Source organism: Rhea americana, unplaced genomic scaffold, assembly GCF_003343005.1.
Source record: "Rhea americana isolate MKP2758 unplaced genomic scaffold, rheAme1 scaffold_43, whole genome shotgun sequence".
In the NCBI taxonomy this organism is placed as follows: Eukaryota; Metazoa; Chordata; class Aves; order Rheiformes; family Rheidae; genus Rhea; species Rhea americana.
The window spans coordinates 444,076-464,759 of record NW_028186568.1 but is presented as its reverse complement, the minus strand read 5'-3'; the positions used below and the strand labels follow the sequence as shown (position 1 = coordinate 464,759).

Below are 20,684 nucleotides of genomic sequence, written 5' to 3'. Positions count from 1 at the left end.
AGTAGACAGGCTTAATCCGAGTCTCAGCACTGGCATATTAATCACAGAATAAAAACGTTAATTTTATGGGTTTTCTTGTTCTTTTCCCCTATACGACCAGATTAATGCTAGGTCAGGGGCAGGGCAGCGCTGGTGGCCCCCGGCTCGGCTCGGCTCGGCTCGGCGTGGCGGGGCCGCCGCGGGTCGCGGCCGGCCGTTGGTGGCCGTTGGCGCGGCGCTGCCGCCCTGCGCCGTGCGGTGCCGTTGCTATAGCAGCGCCCGCCGCCTCCTCGCGCTCAACTTTCGCCCCGCAAACGTTTAAAAGCGAGGGAGGGCGGTGGGGACGGGGACGCGCGGCGGCGGGAGTGCGCGCCCGCGGGAGGCGGCGGCTCGGCTCGGCTCGGCTGCGGGAGCGGCGCCCTCCGTGCCGGGCTCCCCTGGTCTTGGCGGCCGCAGGCACGCAGGGAGCCATTTTGCCGAGCGGGCGGGGGGGCTCGGGACGGGGGTCCCCGCGCACCTCCGTGTCCCCCTCTTTTTTTTTCTCCCTGCCCCCCATAACCTGCGCGCTCTTGCTCTATCTCGCTCCTCAGCTTCTGCCAGAACTAGTCCAGCATGCCGATTGCCCACTTACTGGAGCTATGGAAGAGGATCGAGGTGGAGCCCATGGAGACGGAGGTGAGCGGGGCGGGGAGGGGAGGGGAGAGGGGCCGCCGGGCTCCTTTCCCGCGGGGAGAGATCGCCTCAGGGCTGTCTCGGGTGTCACCAGCGCCCCTCATCCCCTCTGGTGAACGCCGGGGGGGGGGGGGGGGGGGCGAGGCGAGGCCGAGGCACCTGTTGCTTCTGAAGCGCAGGGCGCCGCGGAGGTGCCGCGCACCCCGCGGGCGGATCCCGCCGTCGGCAGCGGCTCCAGCGGCCCCGCTCCAGGGGCTGAGCGATGCCGGTTTCTTGCTAGACCTGTCCTTGTAACGAGTCGGAATCGGAMTTGCCCTCGAGGGATTTGAGGCCGCTCTACGTGATAACATGTAAAACGGAAGGAAACCCGCAGAATAGACCGAGTGGGATTCACTTAATGTTTCAATGTAAGCCTGTGTAATCTGTAATTTGAGGCTGGGATAGTTCTCTGGTCGGCTGGGTTTGATTATTTATTTGACTGCTTCTCTCCTACTTAAATAACTCATCTTTAAAATTACGTTAGATTCTGGTTCTGAGCTTCCTTGCATTTAACATCAGCACAAAACTAGAGCAAACTGGACCCTCCTCTTTTATGTCTAAGCACAAGACCATGCTTTCAGGATCACGCTGGGAACGCGTAAGGCTGTAAGAACTAGCTGGCTCCTGTATGATATGGGCTCATTGTATTTTTCTTGTAGAGCTTTCATTACTTGCAATTTAAGATTCTCTTACTTGTGTCAAGAAAAGTGTCACCATCTTGCTCACCATCAGGCACAGTGAGTTTCTGAGTAATTCTGGGGTTCTTGAGGAACACAATAAAAATTGTGGTTTTAGTCAATTATTTCCAGTACAAGCTACATTTTTGTAACAGGTGATGTGAACAGATGAGTGAAATCTGTGAAGTCTGAGGTTTGGGGGGTTAKTTTTTTAACATTGATTTTCATTTATATTCTTCTGACTTGATCAGAGTTCTGTTAAACTTTTTTGTTTTGTTTTGTTTAACTTGAACAGCCAGGTTACAGGGAACACAAACTTCTATCTCAGAAAAGGAGTTGCTGAACTCTGGAAGAGGGTTTCATTCCAAAGCATTAGTTTAAATACATAAAAGATGATACAAAATTTAATACTCTAATGTATTACATCACTATAACTCGTTCTGGGTCTCTGTATCAGAAACGAGCTTAGTGGGCTTAGAGGGGTTTCTGTTGTGTAGTTTACTTTTAAATGCTGTCACTTGCTCTGGTTTGTGTAATGCAAGAAACCTGCCCTAACAAACATGCTATATCTAGGTAACAGCGTATTGTTTCAGACTGTTTGAATATTTAGCTGATTCCTTGTTCAGTCACATCTCTGATGAGGGGACTTGTATAATATGCATCTGTAATATGCATCTGTAGCACTGTATTTATTGTAAACAGTTTTCTACTGTAGATGGAAATGATACTTTCCTTTGCCAAAAAATCAAAATCTGCCTTTTCATTGAGCAGAGTATCTAAGTTGCATGTGCATACTTGCTCTCTTTTTTCCTCCTTCCCTCTCTCCTAAAATCAGTTTGTTTTGTGCGTGTCCAGTATTTTTCTTTCTCACCCAGAAAGAAAACATTTAAGTCAGTGCTCAGATTGGTGTATCTGCTAGCAACCCCTGGGAAAAACCTCCCTGGATCATAGGTGAAGCTTTCAGCTTGGCCCTGAAGCCCAGTGTCCATTGCTTGGGATAGTAGCTTTCTRTTGTCACCTCTCTTGTTGGTAGAGGAGAATTAGGCCTTTCTTCCAGTTAAATGGAAGAAAGAAAGGATGTGGCTCTCCTTACCAAGTTTAACTGACCCTGTACAGAGCTGGTTAGTCATGTGTCTGATTTCTGCTCCCACCCTTCCACCCTGTACTGCTTTAAACAGTACTATAGTTATGAGCTACACAGTTGGTTCTGTCACTCTTGATGCAAGATTTCCCTTACAAGACTTTAGAGAGGATTAAAGAATGATAGGTATAAACTTTTGGAGTTTAGATAAGAGCAACAGATAGAGCACCACTTACTCTTTTTATTTATTACTATCTTGAAGCATATTAAAGATAAAATCCTTTAAATAATCCTGTAGATGGAATTAAATTAATATACCTAAACTAGATTAACGCAAACAGTGCTTTAGGAATTCTCTCTCTTGTGGCCTATTATCCGCAAAGACCATTCTTCTTTTCAAACAGTAATGACATTTATTTTTTAAGTAAGCTGAATGCAGCCTAAACACTAGTGATTGGACTGCTACTAAACAGCTGTCGTAGGCTCTGAATCTGTGTGGGATAAAATGTTTTCATGATTGTCTGCAAGTTGTTCTTTTTTGCTGAAGCTTTTTCACAGTTAGTAGATGAGTAGACAAGGAGGGAGACGATTTCTTTCTCTTATGCATATGGACCTCCTCCTCCCCTCCCTTTAATGCCAAAACCCCTTTTAAAATAGATGCTTTTATGAGTGGCTGTGCATGACTCAGGTGAATGACTTGCAAATATTAAGGACAGCATTTATAGTAAATCAATTCCCCTGTAAGTAGGAGTGCAGGGAGGACATGTTCTGTATTATGTGTGCAGAAGGAAAGATTAGAGCAAAATCCTACATTCTTCTTCTGTTGACTCTAGAGGATATTAATTGTGTCTGACAAGTAAGCAAGGAAACTGAGACACTTAATGGCTCTGAGATTCCTGTGTGCTTGGGCAAAGTTATCGATCCCTCCCAATTTGGAAGAATGGGGTAGTGAATTATAGCCTTGGGAATACTTCCCTGTGGAAGGGTTGCGTGAGCAAGCTTGAAGTAATCTTTCTACCCCTTTCCCAAAGGATTCACAAGTTAACAGATTTCAGTTGAGCACCCATTAAAATTGCAGTATCTGAAAAGGGAGTTGAGTGTTTGGAAAATCTGGCCTGAAGAGTACATGTATTTTCTTTTCCTCAACAAGATGTGTAGTTCCATTTTTTCATTTAGTTTATTCATGAATAATCTTGTTTTATTTCTTTCATTTGTTCTTGTGCAATTTCTGTTGACAAACATAATTTTGACTGTTCATCAGCAGTGTTGCGTAATAGTGCTCTTTCTTCTGTGYGCTCTTTCTTTAAAGAAGCTGTTTCTTTTAGCAGATGAAAAGGTAAATGCTAATTTTTAAGCCATTAACAACTGAACAAAATAGTCATGATGTACTGATTTAGCAAATAGTGTATAGTTTTGTCATGGTTTCATGTTTGTTAGAGAAAGCAGATCTTCCCAAATTCAAAGTTTGTTACCTGCACTAAGTTTGAATAATTAAACATACCTACTGTAATAGTGCAAATCTTGAATGACTTTATTGACTAAAAGTAAATGGATTCCATTTTGTGCTAGGATTTGGCTTAGAACTCTATTTGTCCTAATAAACTATATTTATGAGATGTTTTTCCCCTCTTTTCCCTTCTGTGTCCACTAGCCTGTGGTGGAAGATGCTACCCTGGATGAAGAACCTATAAAAGAGGTAAATCTCTGCGTAAGCTATGTATTTGTTAATAACTTTCTAATATTTGTGTGATCATAATATAATCTTMTGCGTTTATGGAAATAAAATGTCTCTAGTGCTTCTTTTCCACATGCTTCAAGCCCTGAAGATGCTAAAAGAACCTGCCTTTTTTTGGTCTATTTGGTCAGCAAGGCRATTGCAGTGTCTGTATTCCAAATGGGAGGGGTGTACTTATGTCTGACTGAGCAGTAACCTCCTGTGATTGTATATTATAAAACATACACACAATGCCGCTAACAAATCATCATTGATAGTGAGATAACATAAAAGTGCCTTGACCTGTCACTTGAAACTTTCCCAAATGTTTCAACAGACAGGTTCAACAGACGAATACAGTAAGAAAAACTGATGTTCATCCTTGCTGTGCTGCATTGTGGTATTTCAGTGGTTGTCTGGCTTAATCAGTGGCAGCCACCACTTTATTTCTATGAAGCTTGCTTTTAGCTGTATTTGTCTTGTAGAAAAGAACTGTGGGATTTTGGAGGAATGTGTATGTATTTGTTTTTTTGGTGATGGCTGTGCTATGCCCAAACTCAATATGATCAGGAAACATTAAAGCAAAACTTAAGGGGTGAATTGAATTAATGTAATGCAACGGATTGCATTCACTAGGAGGATATTCTTGTAAATAACTTTAGGCTGTGCTGGCTTTCTCCTATTTCTTATCTCCTGTGTGTAGCACACACAAATGAGATGAAGTGGCAAAGAACTTGCACTTTTTGATTTTCTGTGGTCTGATCTTGCTGTTTATGAACAAGTTCTTTAAATGTCTTGGAGGAAATAAATRACTAATGGGATTGTCAGATGCAATAAGCGTTTCTGAGGCACATCCGAGTCCCAGAGCAGTGTGTGATAGTGCTGCCCTAGAATCTCGTAACCTAGAWTACTTAGAGTTGCTATCATCAAGGCATTTTCCTAGTGGGACCTCCCAAAGCCACGGCCCCTGATTGTGCTGCTACAGAGACAGGTAGGTTGGCTGGTAGGAATTCCCTCGAGAGAGAGAACTTCAAACAGTTCTCACTTAGATTTGTGAGAAACAGTGTTTCAATTAAATGATTCTTCTTGACAAACTGGCCTTTTTAATAGAGGTTTTATATGCTTTACTACCTGTAATTATTAGCAGCTGGAAAATGTACTTAAGGATGCTATGCCTTATGGTCTGGCCTAGGGACAAGTAAAGCATGCACATTCTATCTAAATTCCTCTCAAAGCTGTAGTTGGCAGCAGTGTTCTTTATCATGTCCTTCTAAAGTAGTGAGTACGTGCAATGCAGCTTACAGCACAAGTTGCTTTTCTCCTTTGAAATCACTGCATTCAGATGCTGGATTGTAGTGTTCCTTTGCCTGAGCTGTTTTACTTTCTCAATGGGTTTTGTATATTCTAATTGAAAGCCTGTATGCGGCTCTCAAGAAGGTAGGAGAGTGCTGTGGTGGAAGTGCTAAGTAGCCATCCAGACACAGAACTGGGTAGGTCCTGCAAGTTTTGTTCCATGAAAATTACATGGCAGAACTGAAAATGACTCGACCAGAGTTTATTACTTACTCCTGTGTTGAGCTTCCAAAGATGCATGCTACTTTGGCTTTTCCTGGATGGCTTGTTCTGTATCTAGCCCAAAGTGGGGACTGAAATGAAATCATTCTGATAATGCTGTGAAAGACCAGAAATGACATACTTTTAAACAATGCTCTTCAGCATTTGTTTATCCAGCATCAGCAGAAGGATCAACGATCATCAGCAACTTTCACTGGTACTGTGCACACTTGTGCAAAAGTGAATAATAAAATTTGAGGGACAAAAGGTAGATGCTCTCTTTGTAGTCTCATGGTGAGCATGCACTGCAGGCTTTCTACACCTATCTGCATGGGATATGAACTTACTGGATCCTCAGTGGAAAACCAAGCCTTTATAAGAAATAGCAGTAATAGCTCGTATTTCTCATTTTTTCTGCAGATTATATGTGGATGTGATAGCAGCATTCAGAAGCTTACTATGTTTAATAATCATAGTCAGGAGAGCACAAAACCTTCCACAGCAATGAAAACTTCATTTATTACTCTAGTGTTACTGTTACCATGCTGATAATAGGTATATTCATAATGTAGAGCTGAGGTTGGAAGGGACCTCTGGGGATTGGTCCAACTCCCTTGTTCAGAGCCAAGTCAGCTACAGCAGGTTGCTCAGGACTGTTTCCATTTGGATTTTGAATATCTACAAAGATGGAGACTGCACAACCTCTTCAGACAACTTGTTTCAGTGTTCAGTCACCTACACAGTGTAGGAAAAGGCTTTTCTGATGTTCAGATAAAGTTTCCTGTATTTCAGTTTGTGCCCCTTGCCTCTTGTTCTGTCACGGCATCACTGAGAAGAATCTGGCTCCAGCTTCTTTACAGGCCCCCATCAAGTATTTCTAAACATTGATCGGATCCCACCAAGCCTTCTGTTTTCCAGGCTAAACAATCCCAACTGTCTCAGCCTCCTCTTATAAGTCAGATGCTTCTATCCCTTAATCATCTTTGTGAGTCTTCACTGTACTTGTTCCAGTATGCCCATATCTCTCTTATACTGGTGAGCCCAGAATTGGGACCAATACTCCAGATGTCCCCTCCATTGACTTGCTGGCAATGCTGTGCTTAAAAAGCAGCATTCTGGGCTGCATTTTTCTCTGCTGTAAGGGTGCATTGCAGGCCAATGTTCAAGTTACTGTCCCCTAGGACTCCCAGGTCCTTCTCTGCAAATCTGCTCTCCAGTTGTTCAGCCCCCAGCCTGTACTGGTGCGTGAGGTTATTCCTCCCCAGGTACAGGACTCTTGCACTTCCTTTTGCTGAWCTTCATGAGGTTCCTGTTGGCTCATTACTCCAGTCTGAGGTCTCTTAGAATGGCAGTGCAACCATCTGGCCCCACTAAGTGGGGCACACATGTCTTTGCCAACAGGCTGGCCAGCCTAGTAAGGAGGGCTTTAAACCAAAAGATGGGGGAAGAGGAGAGTTATAGAGACAGGGCAGTCAGCAAAATGCAACACAAGTTGYGATACATCCAGTGAGTGCATGTAGCCAGGGAAGTGCACATGGGACATGGGCTATGGAGAATCCTCTTGTACCCCTCCTGGGAAACCTGCATGCACAACTACCTCTCTGAAATGCCTATACACCAATGCACACAGCACAGGGAATAAACAGGAACAATTAGAGATCTGTGTGCAGTCACAGGGCCATGATCTCATTGCAGTTAGAGACRTGGTGGGATAGCTTACATGACTGGAATGCTGTCATGGATGGCTACATGCTTTTTAGGAAAGACAGGCYAGAAAGGTGAGGTGGTGGAGATGCTTTTAATGTGAGAGAGCAACTGGAATGCATCAAGCTCTGCCTAGGGGTGAATGAAGAGCAAACTGAGAGCTTATGGTAAGGATTAAAGGGCAGGTGAACATGGGTGACACTGTTGTGGGTGTCTACTACAGGCCATCTGATTAGGAAGAGGAAGTTGATGAGGCCTTCTACAGAGAGCTGGAAGTAGCCTCAAGATCACAGGYCCTGGTTCTCGTGGGAGACTTCAACCACTCTGATATCTGCTGGAAGGATAACACAGCTAGGCACAAACAGTCCAGGAGGCTCCTGCAATGCATCAGTGATAGCTTCTTGTCACAAATGGTGGAGGAGCCTACGAGGAAGGGTGTCCTGCTGGACCTTGTATGGACAAACAAAGGAGGACTGGTTGGAGATGTGAAGGTTGGGGGCAGCCTTGGCTGTTRTGACCATGAGATAGTGGAGTTCAGGATCCTGCAGGAAAGAAGCAGGCCAATCAGTAGGATTGCAAGCCTGGATTTCAGGAGAGTGGACTTTGGGACTTACCTGGAGGAATCCCACTGAGTTAGGGCCCTACAAAGAAAGGAGGTCCAAGAGAGCTGGTTAATAATATTCAAACATCATTTTATCCAACCTCAAGAGCAATGCATCCCTATGAGTAAGAAGAGCAGGAGACCTGCATGGGTCAGCAAGGAGTTCCTGACAAAATTCAAACAGAAGAAGGAAGTACACAGAGTGTAGAAGAGGGGACAGACTACTTGGGAAGAATATAGGAATGCTGTCAGAGTATGCAGGGATACRACAAGGAAGGCTAAGGCCCATTTGGAATTAAGTCTGGCAAGGGATGTCAGGGACAACAAGAAGGGMTTTTTCAAATACACCAGTAGCAAGAGGAAGACTGGGAAAAAATGTGGTCCTGCTTCTGAATGGGGTGGGTGCCCTGGTGATGAAGGGTACAGAAAAAGCAGAGTTACTGAATACCTTCTTTGCTTCAGYCTTTACTGCTAAGGCTGGCCCCCAGGATTCCCAGAGCCTGGAGATGAGAGAGCTTGGAGAAAGGAAGTCTTTCCTTTGGTCGAGGAGGATAGGATTAGAGATCATTTAGACAAACCTGACACCCACAGGTCCATGGGCACTGAYGGAATGCATCCACAAGTGCTGAGGGAACTGGTGAATATTATTGCTAGGCCACTCTCCATCCTCTTTGAAAGCTCTTGGAGAACAGGAGAGGTGCCTGAGGACTGGAAGGAAGCTAATGTTACTCCAGTCTTCAAGAAGGGCAAGGAGGAGGACCCAGGAAACTACAGGCCAGTCAGCCTCACCTCCATCCATGGAAGAGTGATGTAACAGCTCATTGTGGATGTCATCTCCAAGCAAGAAGAGAAAAAGAAGATGATCAGGAGTAGTCAGCATAGATTCACCAAGGGGAAATCCTTCTTAACCAATCTGATAGCCTTCTGTGATAGAACGACTGGTTGGGTAGATGAGGGGAGAGCAGTGGATGTTGTCTGCCTTGACTTCAGCAAGGCTTTGCCACTATCTCCCATAACATCCTCCTAGGTAAGCTCAGGAAGTGCAGTTTAGATGAGTTGGCAGTGAGGTGGATTGAGAACTGGCTGCAAGGCAGAGCTCAGAGGGTCGTCATCAGTGGCACAGAGTCCAGTTGGAGGCCTGTTGCTAGTGGAGTTCYCCAGGACTGAGTACTGGGGCCAGTATTGTTCAACTTCTTCATCAGTGACCTGGATGAAGGGACAGAGTGCCTTCTCGGCAAGATTGCTGATGATACCAAGCTGGGAGGAGTGGCTGATACACCCGAGGGCTGTGCTGCCATTCAGAGAGACCTGGACAGGCTGGAGAGCTGGGYGGAGAGGAACCTCCTGAGGTTCAACAAGGGCAAGTGCAGGGTCCTGCACCTAGGGAAGAATAATCCCAGGTACCTGTACAAGCTGGGGGCTGACCACCTGGAGAGCAGCTCTGCAGAGAATGACCTGGGAGTGCTGGTGAACAACAAGTTGACCATGAGCCAGCAATGTGCCCTTGTGGCCAAGATAGCCGATGGTCTCCTGGGGAGCATTAGGAAGAGTGTTGCCAGCAGGTCGAGGGAGGTGATCCTGCCCCTCTCCTCAGCCCTGGCGAGGCCTCATCTCGAGTCCTGTGTCCAGTTCTGGGCTGCCCAGTACAAGAGAGACATGGAGCTACTGGAGAGAGCCCAGCACAGGGCTACGAAGATGATCAGAGGGCTGGAACATCACTCTTAGGAGGAAAGGCTGCAAGAGCTGGGCCTCTTTAGCCTAGAGAAGAAAAGACTGAGAGGAGATCTTATCAATGTCCATAAGTATCTGAAGGGAGGGTGTCAAGGGGATGGGGCCAGACTCTTTTCAGTGGTGCCCAGTGACAGGACAAGAGGCAACAGGCACAAATTGAATAACAGGAAGTTCCCTCTGAACATGAGGAAAAACTTCTTTACTRTGAGAGTGACAGAGGAAGCTGGAAGAGGTTGCCCAGAGAGGTTGTGGAGTCTCCTCCTCTGGAGATATTCAAAACCTGCCTGGAGGTGATCCTGTGCAATGTGCTGTAGGTGACCCTGCTTGAGCAGGGGTRTTGGACTAGATGATCTCCAGAGGTCCCTTCCAATCACAACTTTTCTGCGATTCTGTCAATACTGGAACTGCTGGTACATCTCAGTATTTCTCAATGCCTGAAAAAAGCAGCTAGCACAAATTGTGCAGATTGGAACATTCTGGTTTACCATTCAAAAGCTGCTTTCATTGCAATATAGGATGAGGTTATTGAAGTTTTTGATAGTGCTTAGTTGCTCCAGCTTCAACTGATTGAAGGTCTCAATATAGCTAGTATAAACTGTACAATTCATTACGAAATCTGTGGTGGTATTGTATGTCATGGATTTTTTTAATACGGATCCTAATGACTGCTTAGCAAAGCAGAAACTTCATGTCTCAGAGTGGTAAATCTTGCAGGTCACAGGTTAGTGTGTGTATTGAGAGTGTTCAGAACACTTAACTACAATTTCTGTGCTGGTTTGTGACAATTGGGTTTTCTGGTTGTTGCTMATTATCATAAATAAGAGCTCTTTCCCTATGGCAGGAAGGTATTAAACAGAATGTCTGAGGTTTCTTGGTTTCTTGGGGAGAAACCAGTACAAAAAGAGGAAAAATTGTGTTTTTTCTTTTTTATGTATTTCTTTATGTCTCGGAAGCACTGATGCAGTGGGATAGTGCAATTTGCGTAGTTTAKGGAAAGTGTGTGAAGGCCAGCAAGGAAGAGGTTTCGTGTATGTRTATGTTTCTGTTTTTTTCAAGTTCTCAGAGTTTAACTGTAGACTAACTAGCTAACTGACCATATTTTTCACCAAGTGAGCACTAAAACAGCCAACTATGATTGAATTTATCAGGCAGGCAATCAGGTACAGAGTAATACATRCTTTCAGAAACTTTTAAATGAATTCTGTAGTCTGGACTGTTGCAGTCATTACTAAGGAAATATTATGTTGAATGGGGGGAGTGGAGCGGGGAAATAGTCCTGACAAGCTATCTGCAAGTTGCAAAACACTTAATAGAATTAGGCTTCTTGATTTTGAATGAGGATTATTACTTAAGACAGATAGAAAGTTTGTGGAAAACTGTTCCCTTGTGAAAATGAACTTGTTCCATAATGGCAGTTGGTGCCCCAGAGACTGCTGGCTATGAACTAATTGTGTCATCAGGAGAGATGAGTCACTTGGCAGTCCCTAGAGTCAAGGATAAATTGTTTCTGTGAGGAGTATGGTGCCTCCCAGAGAGATATTTGTTTGTTTATTTTTTAAGTGGAAACAAACTACAGTTTTATGCACAGATGATTGCAATTCTAGGGTGAGAAAGCCCCTTATTCTTCTTTGTTTTAGTGGGCTGGGAAATTATCTCTTTTCTCTTCCCTCCCCATCCACCTACTCTAATTTTCTTACTCACTCTAGTTTGTTCTGTCATGGAAACGTACTTGCAATATTTCTTCCAGCCTGAAGTAAGAATTCTTCTCCTGATTACTCTTCTTTCCTTACACACTCAGCTGTTCTTTCACTTTAGCAGCTTCCAAGGTTTATAAATAATTTTCCCCCAAGAAAAGGTGATGTGACAAAGAATGAATGAAGAAACACAAGCTCACTAATGGAGTGGAGGGGCTCACCACCTTCCTCTAACTGAATCCTTTCAAAGATATGATAAGAAGAAATCTGGAAGTAGCTCCAACATTTATGACCACAAAAAGCAAAAATACATTCTCAAGTGGACATGWCTAGACACAGAGGGATTCATCTTCATTGTAAATGTCCAGAATTAGGCTTCTCTTTCTAAGTAGTTGCATGCTTTGGAGTACAATTTATTTTGTTCAAGACCTGACTAGTTTTCTCTGTTGACTAGGAAGGGAGCCTTGGATGATAATTCATCTGATTGCCATTGATCCAAATGAGTCAGACCGAGAATTTCTGCAAGTTTGTGTGCTGTGAACTCAGTTGAAGGTGTGTTGTCTGCCCTCTGCTGTGGGCAGCGATTTTACTGTCTGCAAACAGAGCAGTAAATTGATTCCTACCCTCTTAATGCTTCCATTCAATTATTGTTTGAGTATTCTTTGTTGTGAAGAATTGTTTCACAGTGAATCATCTGCTTCCAGTTTGACTCTGTCATCTGAGAGCAGCGTCTAGCAATATGACACTGCATATATAATAGTAAATGAGAAAAAGTAACTCAAATATCAGAGAGGAAAACCTTATCCTTCTATTAATCCCAGTGTGTCTCAGGACAAAGCATCAAAAAGCTCTGCTTTGGTAGGCTCTGCTGCTTAACCTAGGAAAAGCAATCTGCAAAGCTGTTAGATGAAATCATTCTAAGGACATCAGAAATTCTGATCGAAGGACCTCTAGTCAGTGCATCTTCATTACTTTCAGGCTTTCGCAAGAATTACATTGTGGTGGAAGTTACATGGGCATGAGAAATCTGTAAGCTTATTTTGTTGTTACTTTTAGTATGTATTGGAAGTTAAGGGGGAAGGTCAGTTTGCCTGCTTCTTAAGCACCTGGATGCTTAAAGCTAGAGGAGACTGAACTTTATTTGTCCAGGTACTTTTAACAGATACCAGAAATCTATACTGTATGAACACTTCTATGGAAGATGGAGGGTTGCATCTATACCAGAAAGTTGTGGGGCTGGATACAAATATTTGGCACCTAGGGTTGCAGGTAGAAATTTGTAAAGTATTGCTTCTGTGAAGTTAATTTCAAATTCCCAGATGCTCAAAACTTTGGTTCAGCATTTATATAAAATTGCTTGCATATCTAAGTTGCTTAAACTAGGTATCATGATCTAAATAACCTCTTAGTAGTTACATGAAGTTAAAACTCTTCTGGTGAATATTTTTATTCTGGGTGAATGAAGAGTTTAGTGAATAAATTCTGACCCTGCCAAAATGGATTTGGATTTTCTGATCACTATTTTTGCCTCTTTTATAGCTGCTTGCTTCGCATCTTAATTGCTGTGAAATGGGCAATTAGCAAACTGATTACTAAATTCTTTCAGTCCTGTCTAGGATTTGTCTTTGTCTGTTACAGACTGCAGTGTTGATAGTTGAAGGTGCAGAGTGCCCTGCTTGGAGTACCACAGCTGTGGTCTTGGAAGATACCTTGAGTACTTAATTCGACTGACTAAGGCAATAATTGTTGCCCCCTTGCCCCCATATGCTTTTTAGCTAAGGATATCTTTAAAATGCTGGATCTCTTCTTTCAGATTATTCTGGGAGGCTCCTTAGAAAGGGAGCAATAACTGGAGAAGAAGGGCTATTTGGTATTTCTAGTAATAAAGCCCTACAGCATTGGGACGCTTAGCCCCCATCAGCCTCCGAAACTTGGTATTCCTGTCTGCACTGACATCAGTGAGCCCCTGAGTAATGTGGGTCTGTGTAAAGCAGGAGCACTGCAAAGGGTGGAGTGATAAAGTCTACGTTAGGTTTTTTAGTGCAGGTTCCTGTGGGCTGGCCTGTTTGTCAACACAGAAAACAGTCCAAAAGTGGCCTTTGTTCCTTGGCCCTGTGGGTGCCAAGCAAGGCTAGAGCACCATTCCTGTGGGGCTAGGCACCAGGCAAGATTTGATTCACAGAGGTGTGTCTGGGAAGGCCCTTCAGTTCAAACCACCTGCTAGGGTTTCCACAGATGCATGAATGATCTCTCACACTGTTAGCAACTGAGTATGTGGAGAAGATAATGTCAAAGTCAGATATCTAGGCCTATGTGTGTAATGCTATTAACTTTTATGGGAGAATGCAGAAATGCATGTTTCTTTTAAATTTGATAGGGCTGCTGTAGACTTGCACAAGAGACAGAACAGCTGACTCAGGGAATGGAGTCAAAAGACTCTTCAGGACAGGGGTGTTAACCTATGATATGTGTCTGGAATTACTTTTATTTTTAATCATTTTATTACTTCACCTTCTTGAATTTTGTGGTGTCAGTTTTTCTAGCCTGGCATGTAGTTTCATCACACTTGAGGGCTTGGGGGAGTGACTCTGGAATTCTACAGCTTGCTTCTAGTTTCAGAGAATTCCTTCTTTCCAGACTGGCGTGTAAAAAAATCTTTTTGCAGGTATTGACACTTCTATAGGTAACAGTCTTGCTGAGTGAATTAGTGTGACATGGATTAGATATTTGAATAGTGCTTGTATTCTGTGTGCAATTAGTTCTTTACAGAAGCAAATGAAGCCACAGTGTAATCAAATATTTTAAGCATCTGAGTCCAATAGCCAACAAATATTTAGGCAATAAAGCATGATGTCAGATAAATATGAGCTGAAGACCAGGCATGGTGCACACGTCATGCAAGTTCTTACTGTGAAAGTAAAGAATAAAAAGCGTTGAGTGTCACAGAGCCTTTCCCTTCCCGTCTACTCGTTTGAATTACACTTGCTCCAGGGCTGCCTGAAAGGTTTTACCATTTGAGAGCTCTGTGCTGATAGCTGTGCTGAAGAGTTTGGAATTGGTCAGACTGGTAGAGCATAGCAGCAGAGCTGGAATAGCTGAGGGATTTATCTCTTTTTTTCCAGCAGAACAGGTGTGGCTGGCTGAAGCTTGAATTCCCTTTGTGGGACAAGTCTTAGAAGTCAGTATAGCCTCTGCTACAAATACCTCTGTTAGCCACACTTGTGATGCTTGTGCTCTTTGACTAGGGGGAAGGACTGCAGCTGTCTGCCAGTGCATTTCATAGGGGCTTCAAGTTGCCTCCAGAAGCAGAGTGAAACATACCTGCAAATGACCTAATCCATCTGTTAGTAGGAACCTCTAATCTTTTTGTCTTTGATCTGCAGAACAACATGCCATCTGTGGTACAACTTAGTGCTGGCTGAAATGACAGCAGTGATACAGTGATAGTTCCTGACTCTGTGTGGAGGTCTAGAAGGGGGAAAAAACAAACAAACAAAAACCAAATCACCTTTACTTTGGGTTGTGATTCTGTTTTCACAATGTTAGTGTGAGAGAGAGTTGAGTGGTGGAAATGGGTATGGTGGCAAGATGCTAGAGACTGAAGCCATGATGGGACACTGTGAACAATGTAGAAGCTACTGCTGCCAGTGGCATGACTTGAACACATTCATTTTCAGAGCTGCTATTCTGGAAGATCCTGAAACAAGGCAACAGACTCCTAAATGAAGTGACCCTGGTCAGTGCTAATGCCAGTGCACTCCATTGTTCTGTGGTCTGAGTAAGAAACTGACAATTTTCCTCAAATGCAGCAATGCCTAAGGCTTGCTGGCTAAGCACAGAGATTTCTGTCTCTGTTTTGGTCCTTGCTTTTCTTTCTGATAGTCCTATTAGAAATGATATGGAAAATAAATGACAACAATGTGGCAAATGTTGTTAGTATTCTCTCTCATTTTCTCTTATTTTAAGGCCTGATCAGCAAGGTGATAACACTGCTTTTACTGTGCCCATCTTGTAATTTGAGGATGGATGCAAGTAGCAGGTGAAGGTATTTCAGTTAACATCTTTCAGTGTTTGGGAGGGCGCTTGAACTCAGGGGCCCTTATAGACCTAGAGTCATCATTCACATCAGCAAAACAGCGGTAAATAGGATATGCAAATTACACTGCTGACACAGAAGAACTTATTTCATTGCAATATACTTATCAAAGTATCATTCATCCAGTGGAAGAGCTCAAAGGATAATGAATATACTTTACTTACGCTTGTTCTGTTTTCCTGTAACACAATAGTGGTGGTATGCATTTTTCTGAATCTATCAGCCTGAAGTTTGGTAGAGGGTGATGGGAAGTGACTTAAAGCTCAGTGTTACAGATGTTSTGTGCATCATTCTGAACTCACGTGCTCAGTTTTATGTGGTCTTGTGAGACCTCTGACATTAGAGCTCTCTTCTCTGTTTTCTCATTTAGCTCTGCTGATAGAAACCAGCACTGGGAATGGGCAGCCCTGAAAGTAACAGGACAATACAGKGTGTGTGTGTGTGTGTATCTAAAACTTAGTTTAGCACTGGAACTGTGTTGTACAAGTTGGATCTCTTCTGGTAGCTTAGCTCAGTATTGCATTTTAGGGCTTATCCTTGTTAAGTAAAGAAAGTCAGGATGCTGCAGTGTTTTACAGAAGGTGTATAGAAGATGATCACAAATAACAATGAGCAGTATGGTAACTGTAAATGCAGTGATGTACATAAAGATGGTACAAAACTTCATGCTAATGACATATTGTGATCTTCCTGAAGCTGAGCAATTACTGTGTCACCACTGCTGYCTCTTACTGGTCTTTGACCTAGGTGTGCTGTGGAGATGGATGAGTATTGCAGGGTCTGTTGGCCACATACTGAGGATGGGAAAAGGACTYGATGGCAATGCCACTACTAGCACTGGTCAGTGTAGTATCCTGTGCTCTGAGTGGTGGTTTTCCCTGTTTCTTATCTATAGTATACCTTCATATGGAGCAGGATGTTACCTCCTAGGTTCATGCAGTAGTAATCATTGTTCTTCCTAGGAGTAAGCATTTGAATTCTGGTATTGCTCCAAGTTGCTCCTGTGACTAGCTTCTGTGATTCATGCTCTTGCTTAGTGTAAGGCTTAATTAAATCTATGTAAAACATTCTGAATTTATTGAATCATCTTCCTGAAATATGGCTTGTCATGCTGTGTATAACTGTCAGACTTGCACAATTTTCTGTTCTCAGAGCCAGCTTTGAATAAACAATTTTTTTGAGGAAAAGGTRTATGGCATACATACTATTTATGAATAGTCAGCATAAAATTATTTAAATAAAAAAAATTCCAGGGTGTATATTCAGTGGGCAAATAAAAAAAGGTATGTTTTTGCTTCCTTAGTCCTCRTCATAGGATTTAAACACTTACAAAGCTTTGATGTCTAGCTGAAGCTTATGTAATCATATTGATGAAGAAGCTAGGCAAAATTCAGCTCCTGTTCCTGGAACTATGCAACTTCCCTGAATTTGAACAGMAATCACAGAATCACAGAGTGGTTGTGGTTGGAAGGGACYTCTGGAGATYGTCTAGTCCAAYACCCCTGCTCAAGCAGGGTCACCTASAGCACATTGCACAGGATCACCTCCAGGCAGGTTTTGAATATCTCCAGAGGAGGAGACTCCACAACCTCTCTGGGCAACCTCTTCCAGCTTCCTCTGTCACTCTCATAGTAAAGAAGTTTTTCCTCATGTTCAGAGGGAACTTCCTGTTATTCAATTTGTGCCTGTTGCCTCTTGTCCTGTCACTGGGCACCACTGRAGAGTCCGGCCCCATCCTCTTGACACCCTCCCTCCCTTCATGTATTTGTAGAGATTGGTAAGATCCCCTCTCAGTCTTTTCTTCTCTAGGCTAAACAGGCCTAGATCTTGCAGCCTTTCCTCATACGGGAGGTGCTGCAGTCCCCTAATCATCTTCRTAGCCCTGTGTTGGGCTCTCTCCAGTAGTTCCACACTCTCTTCAAATGTAAAAGCTATTCTCTTTTAGTGAGGGAAGTAGGAGTTCCCATGCACATTATGGGTTCAGCTGAGGCTCACTCTAACCCTGTGACTTCCTAGGGCCTCACTTTGACTCCCCTGACTCTTTAGCTCTATAGTAACTAAAACGTTATAGTTGTAACTTTTAACAAACAGAATATTCTAAGCTCTAACTTTGAAAAGGAATGGAAAACTAGCTAGAATGTCTTAACTGGAAGAAAATTCATTTAAGTTCAGCATTCATTTAGAATAACTATTCATCTCTTAACTTGTGGATGATTCACTGTTGTGACTGACTAGATCAGTATGAAATTACTCTTCTTGGTTTGTACAGATTTTACCAGGTTCTATAAGCTCTTCTTTGAACAGTTCTCTTAAAGAACTTTGAGTTGCTGCATCAGATTTGGGAGAAAATGAGACAATTCAACTCAGTTTTTTGTAAATCTTGAAATACACATTTAATTCCAAATTTTGTTTAAGCTTTGTGTTAAACAGGCAACTTAGTTACAGTAAGGACCTTAGTTTTTCATCTCTAACTTTTGTAGTAGCTTAGAGGCTAGTTAAGTAATTGTACAATAAGTTTTGATGACAGACACAGAGTAGGTTGGTTGGCACAGAATTTTTATTGATTCCCTTTCCTGTGAATTGGATCATCTTTGCTGCGGAGTTCACTTACAGGAATACCTACATTGATGGGCAGTGCTTACTATGTTTTGTCTGTGGGGAATATTATATTTCTTGCAAGCTAAGATAAGAGAATATCCACAAGGATGTTTCCTCAAGGAACTGACTGACCTTTAGTGTAGGATGCTGATGTTTGGGGATTTTTTTTGTTTGTTTCACTTGTTTTGCAGTGGCTGAAGATGGAGATGCTTCTGGCTATTGCAGAATAAGTTGAAACAGGTTTGAAAATCAAACACTTCCTCCTTCCCCCTCCCCCCCTCCCCCCTTCCCCCTTTTTCTTTCATATATCTAGTATCTTTTCTCTAATATTTCCATATAATTCTTTTTCTGTGCTTGTGTTCAGGRCATTACATGGTATTTATGGTTCATTGTGTTTAAACTGGCCTTTAAAGGTATGTTGCAGACATACTTATAGACCACAAGTGGACAAAAAATTTTACTATCTGATGATTTAACAACTGTGTGTATTAGTGAACACATGCGAATCTTCTAACTTCTTATGACATACAATTATGAATGAGATAAAGGCAACTATTTAGCCCTGTTAATATTCTTTTGCTGTAGATATTAAGGGAGAGAGCTTGTTGCTTTGTGGCAACCTACTGAACCTCCTCTTAAATATGATAATTTATGCCTGGCAGAAATGTTATATGATAATCCTTGCCCTGCTGAAAGTCTTACCCTTCAGCTTTATTGGTCGAAGGCCAGCTATGCATTTACTTATAAATAAGTCACTGCCCAGAAGGAAATGTATGTGTACAGAGTAAATGCRTACAGTATGCTTTTTATGCAGGCCAATTTGAGCAGAGCTGCTGATCCTTTCTATTGAGCAGAGCAACTGTATCTCAACTGYACAGCTGGAATGAGATCAGGCTATACCTAGCTCACTCTTCTTGCCTTTTCTCTTTCTCCTTTAACTAATGTAAACATACCCTGTGTGAACAACTGAAAGAGCTTCTTTAGAGAATTAGATGCAGCAGTTCCTTATCCCTAGCTGACAGCTGGGGGAGCATACAACTATGCCGTAAGTACTACACAAGGCAGATGCTGACTGCAGGGGGGAACAGTGTAGGACTGTTTTCCCTGGTTGTATGTATATAATGGCCTGTGCGATTTTGAGGAGGAAACCTAACTCAGCTTAGTGTGTTTGTTTCACTATAAGAAAAGATCTTCTGGAGGATGGGGAGCACCTGCAAATCCTGCTCATTTTGTTGTAGCAGAAAATACAAGTGCTGGATGCCTCCCCTGTAGCAATTATAGCATGACTAATGTTGGGTGAGTTTCTGTCACAAGCTGATAGARGGAACCTGGGCTTTGTCTTCCTTTGTCACAGTGAAAAGGACAGAGAAACCCTATGAAATTCTATGCTGCCATTGGTTTGCTGAGAGATCCTCTCGAAGCGTCTTGAAAAACAAACAAATAAAAAAACGTTCCGGAGAAGCTGTTTCTCTTGGTTCCTATTTTCTTCTGTTCCAATTACACCTGACTATCATGCACTGTCTGAATCACAGAATGGTTGAGGTTGGAAGTAATTTCTGCAGATTGTCTAGTCCAACCCCCCTGCTCAAGCAGGGTCGCCTACAGCAGGTTGCCCAGGACCTTATTCAGATGACTTTTGAGCATCTACAAAGATGGAGACTCCACAGTCTCTCCAGACAACATGTTCCAGTGCTCTGTTACCCTCATAGTTCAGATGGAATTTCCTGTGTTTCAGTTTGTGCCCCTTGCCTCTTGTTCTGCCATTGAGCACCAGTGTGAAGAGTCTGGCTCCAGCTTTTTTACAGGCCCCTGTCAGATATTTCTAAACATTGATCTGATTCCCTCCAAGCCTTCTGTTTTCCAGGCTAAACAATCCCAGCTGTCTCAACCTCCTCTTCTATGTCAGATGCTTCTATCCCTTAATCATCTTCATTGTATTTGCTCCAACATGTACATTTTTCTCTTGTACAGCTGAGCCCGGAGCTGGATCCATCACTCCAGATGCAGTCACGCTAGTGCTGAGTAGAGGGGAAGGATCACTTCCCTAGACCTGCTGGCAATGCTCTTCCTAGTACAGTCCAAGATAATATTGGTAATCTTTATATATAAACCATATTTTTTACATATAAATATTTTAATAAATAAATAATAAATATAAATATTTTATCTTTATATATAAATATATTGTTCTTGGTCACTTAATTTGAGGGTTACTAACTCATGATGTTGAAACTATCTTTCATCTCCTTGTAAAAATAAATATCATGTAGGTAATCATGTAATGTTTCTTTTTTTTTTAACATGATCTGAGTCTCATTAAGCTCTTCACAGTCAAACAAGTTAGAAATGTTCAAAAATAACCCCCTTCCAAATTGAAGTTTCCCTTAATCACATGACTCAACCAGTCAGAGCTATAGAAAAGATCTAGTACAAGGCTTGCTTGTGGGGAGTTAGCAGTATAGATTTTCCTACAGCAGAGATCTCCTGTCCTATGGGCTGTTCATCTACAAAACCCTTTCATTTTCCAGGGTCAGGACTAGGAAG

General features: G+C 42.7%; 1 long non-coding RNA gene across 1 annotated transcript; it reads left to right on the top strand.

Moving 5' to 3' along the window:
• The first annotated feature begins 573 nt into the window (after window positions 1-573).
• On the top strand, window positions 574-20,213 carry LOC146589843 (uncharacterized). Its single transcript, XR_014897093.1, has 3 exons — window positions 574-654; window positions 4,100-4,144; window positions 20,112-20,213. It is a non-coding gene; the product is annotated as an uncharacterized LOC146589843 (long non-coding RNA).
• The last annotated feature ends 471 nt before the right edge of the window (window positions 20,214-20,684 follow it).